Source organism: Palaemon carinicauda, chromosome 39, assembly GCF_036898095.1.
Source record: "Palaemon carinicauda isolate YSFRI2023 chromosome 39, ASM3689809v2, whole genome shotgun sequence".
Lineage (NCBI taxonomy): Eukaryota > Metazoa > Arthropoda > Malacostraca > Decapoda > Palaemonidae > Palaemon > Palaemon carinicauda.
Genome location: NC_090763.1, coordinates 21,770,482 through 21,775,481, shown reverse-complemented (window position 1 = coordinate 21,775,481; position 5,000 = coordinate 21,770,482). Strand labels below are relative to the sequence as shown.

At 30.1% G+C, this 5,000-nt stretch overlaps 1 protein-coding gene across 1 annotated transcript in view; it reads right to left on the bottom strand.

Annotated features, from left to right (window-relative positions):
* 7B2 (Secretogranin_V domain-containing protein 7B2) overlaps nt 1-5,000 on the bottom strand; it is a 55,887-nt gene that overhangs the window by 50,235 nt on the left and 652 nt on the right. The gene's annotated exons all lie outside the window — the stretch shown is intronic.

Below are 5,000 nucleotides of genomic sequence, written 5' to 3'. Positions count from 1 at the left end.
CTTTGTATATGAAAATACGTGCAAACACGGAGGTACACTCTCCCTCTCTTGCACACACACACACACACACACATATATATATATATATATACACAGTATATATATATATATATATGTGTGTGTGTGTGTGTGCGCGTGTGTGCACGTATATTAGCGTATGCGTGTATATATATATATATATATATATGTGTGTGTGTGTGTGTGTTTGTTTTTATACAGTATGTGTCTCCCTTATATAATAAAGAGAATTGCCTGGCTATATATATATATATATATATGCGTGTGTTTCCTGTAATGCTCAGTGGCATTGCTAGACGTATAACTACTCGGTCTCTTCCCATGCCATGTATAAGGGAGGGAGTAGTCATACCCTGGTGATAGGGGTTTACCCCAAGAGGAAAGTGGGAGGGGTTGAATCTGCATGTGTGTTCGTGCGCGTATCTATTTAAATATTTAGTCATCATTTTGATGTGTGATATGTATGTGTTACGTGTGTCTATGAATGTGTTATGTGCCTGGGTTAAGAGAGAGAGAGAGAGAGAGAGAGAGAGAGAGAGAGAGAGAGAGAGAATTATCCATTTGCCAAATACCATTTTGTATCCCTATTCTTTCCAGTCCCCTTCTTGGACCAGAATGTGCACTATCCCTCTATAGACGACTTCCGGCAAATGGAAGCAAATATTTTCCTCCTTCCAGCCTTCCTATTCAAACGTTTCCTGAAATTCTACTTTTTTCACGGAACTTGGATTTCACTAAAATTGCAGCGGAAGCTTTTGTAGCAATTGAAAGAAGAAGAGGCAGGACTTAGCAACAAGGTCGCCTCATATCAGCACTCGACTGAATTTAATTTTCAAGTTTGGTGAATTATTTTCAAAGTTGGTGAACTATCAAAGCTGATGAATTTACAAAGTTAATGAATTATTTTCAAAGTGTGTGAATTTTCAAAGTTGGTAAATTTTCAAATTTCATGAATTCATTTCAAAGTTGGTGAATTTTCAAAGTTGGTGAATTTTCAAAGTTGATGAATTTTCAAAGTTGGAAAAGTTACAAAGTTGGGGAATTTTTAAATTTGATGAATTGATATCAAAATTGGTGAATCTTCAATGTTGGTGAATTTTCGAATTTGATGAATTTTCAAATTTGGGAAATTTTCAAAGTGGTGAATTTTCAAAGTTGGTGAATTTTCAATGTTGGTGAATTTACAAAGTTGATGAATTATTTTCAAAGTTGGTAAAGTTGCAAAGTTGGGGAATTTTCAAATTTGAAGAATTAATTTCAAAGTTGGTGAATTTTCAAAGTTGCTGAATTTTCAAAGTTGGCGAATTTTCATAGTTGATGAATATTCAAACCTACACAAAATTAGATAAAACACATCTTCCTCCGACTACTGTAGTTCTGTGTTGCACTAATGGAAACAAATGCTATGATGATTGTGCAGTTGGCTTCACTAATTCCGGTACACTTACGTCTCCACAGCTTCCTGTGAAGTGTACCGGAATAAATGAAGCCAACTGTACCACATTTGTAATTACAAAATGATACAAAAATGTAGTGCAGTTATGTGGTAACATGTAAACATCCCAAAATATTGCATTCCAATACAAATTATCCGTAACGTTTAAAGTATGAATTATACAAATTCAGTCAATATAATTATAGCCACCCAGGTTACAAAAATTGTATACCCAGGAAAGAGAAGTGTGTGTGTGTGTGTGTGTGTGTGTGTATGTATGTGTGTTATAGGGGTGGGGGTAGAGAGTCGGGAAAGGGTCAATACAACGTCATATTTGCAAGATTTCACTTAGGTTTTTATCATGCTCGATAGAAGGGTTCGAGATAAAATGTCCTTTGCAGCGATAAAGGTTTGACAAGATAAAAACTGTTCCATATGGACAAGACTTATGAGGATTGTAGCTTTGATAAATATGGTGTATTATTATTATTATTATTATTATTATTATTATTATTATTATTATTATTATTATTATTATAAAAGAAATTGCATAAAGTGTAGTTTTCATCATTAAAAACATTCCAGATGATGTAATTTTCCTCAGTAAAAAAAAAACATTTCATATATTTCTTATGGTATAGTTTTCATCATTAAAAAACATTCCATATGGATATGGTTTTCATCATCAAAGACATTCCAAAGAGATATAGCTTTCAACATTAAAAACATTCCATACAAATAGTTTTCATCATTAAAAACATTTCTACGGATATAGTTTTCATCTTTAAAAACATTCCACACGGATATAGTTTTTATGATTAAAAACATTCCATACGGATATAGTTTTCATCATTAGAACATTCCATTTGGATATAGTTTTTATCAATTAAAAACATTCCATATGGATATAATTTTCATTTTTAAAAACATTGTATATGGATAAACTTCATCTTTAAAAACATTCCATAAAAATATAGTTTTCATTTTTAAAAACATTCCATACAGAAATAGATTTCATCTTTAAAAACGTTCCATACGCATATAGTTTTCATCTTTACAAACATTGCATACTGATAGAGTTTTCATTATATTTTAAATATTACTTACGGATATAGTTTTTTATCTTTAAAAACATTCCATACGATAGAGTTTTCATCTTTAAAAACATTCCATACGATAGAGTTTTCATCTTTAAAAACATTCCATACGATAGAGTTTTCATCTTTAAAAACATTCCATACAGATATAATTTTCATCTTCAAAAACATTCCATACGATAGAGTTTTCATCTTTAAAAACATTCCATATGGATATAGTTTTTATCTTTAAAAACATTCCATATGGATATAGTTTTCATCTTCAAAAACATTCCATACGAAAGAGTTTTCATCTTTAAAAACATTCCATATGGATATAGTTTTTATCTTTAAAAACAATCCAATACGGATAGAGTTTTCATCTTTAAAAACATTCCATACGGATAGTTTTCATCTTCAAAAACATTCCATACCGATATAGTTTTCATCTTTAAAAACATTCCATATGATAGAGTTTTCATCTTTAAAAACATTCCATATGGATATAGTTTTTATCCTTAAAAACATTCCATAAGGATATAGTTTTCATCTTTAAAAACATTTCATACGCATATAATTTTCATCTATAAAAACATTCCATACGGATACAGTTTTTATCTTTAGAAAAGATTCCCTATGGATATAGTTTCCCTCTTTAAAAACATTCCATACGGATTTAGATTTCATCTTTAAAAACATTCCATATGGATATAGTTTTCATCTTTTAAGAACATTCCATACGATATAGTTTTCATCATTAAAAACATAGTATAAAGGTTTCATTTTTAAAAACTTTCCTACGGATATAGTTTTCATATTTAAAAACATACCACAAGGATATAGTTTTCATCTTTAAAAACATTCCATACAGATATAATTTTCATCTTTAAAAACATTCCATACGTACATAGTTTATATAGTTAAAAACATCCCATATGGATATAGTTTTCATCATTAATTGGATTCCATACGGATATAGTTTTCATCATTAAAAACATTCCATATGGATGTAGTTTTTATATTTAAAAATATTCCACATGGATGTAGTTTTAATCATTAAAAACATTCCATATGGATTTGGTTTTAATTTTTAGAAATATGTCTTATGGATATAGTTTTAATCATTAAAGACATTCCATGTGGATATAGGTTTAATCATTAAAGACGTTCCATATGGATATAGTTTCCTAAATTAAATGAACATTATTTATGGATATAGTTTTCGTATTTAAAAAATTATTGTTTTTTTCATGATTGCAGCTTTAAAATAAGAGATGTTGAAAAACTACGATGATAACTACCTAAATACTAGTGTACGCAACCCGCCAAAAATGACTACTAGATCATTAGATTTACGTATACACACGCACCCCCCCTCACTAGGGTATGACTACTCTCTCCCCCCCAACCCGAGGGACGTGGAGAGATGAGCGTATGGCCGGATATATATATATATATATATATATAAGTGTGTGTGTGTGTGTGTATATATATATATATATATATGTGTGTGTGTGTGTGTGTGTGTGTTTGTGTATGTGTGTGTGTATATATATATATATATATATATTATATCATATATATTATATATATATAGACACTTTCTCTTTATTATATAGGGGAGACAGTTAATATTAAATCACTGACATTTTAAAACAATTACATGGAAAGATACAGAACAAATTACAAGAGGATCAGATGTAAATGAGGTAATAAGTAAGAGACATCACAAACTAAATCCATTTGATATGCAAACATTGGGTCTGTTCAGTACTTGGTTGGGTCACCATTTATGAGATCCTAGAGAGTAAGTCAAGTCAGTGCAGTACTCGGAAGGGTCACCATGAATAAAAATTGATAATTAAAACTAGAAACATGTAAATGCGAAAGAACGTTGGATGTCCATTATTAATCATTATAAAAAAGTCATGAGTCTTTTTCGGAATATTTTCTCTGATTCTGTTTTCCTGGTTTGTTATCGTACATAAAATCAACTAACGGTTGAATTATTTCGGTTCATGATCTATTTTTTAATTTTTAAAAACATTAAAAACATTCCATACAGATAGAGTTTTCATATTTAAAATGATTCCATACGGATATAGGTATTATCATTAATATCATTCCATACAGATATAGTTTTCATATTTAAAAGCATTCCATACAAATATAGTTATTATCATTAAATTCAAACTAGCAGTGTTCACAAAAGGATTACACAATATAAACGTAAATTCGAGTGAAACTCCTTATGATTACGTTGCACTATATGTGATCACGCACGCGCATGCGCGCTGTCCCATACATTCCTATACTGTACACACATAAATACATCCTTTATCCCCCCAAAAAAGATAATTTCTCTAATCTTACTGGGTGATCTAAAGAGTAAAGTGTGTGCTATCACTCCATGTTGCTAAAACAAATACCATTTGTAGTTACTGTATTTATTTATGTAAAATTTCGACCAT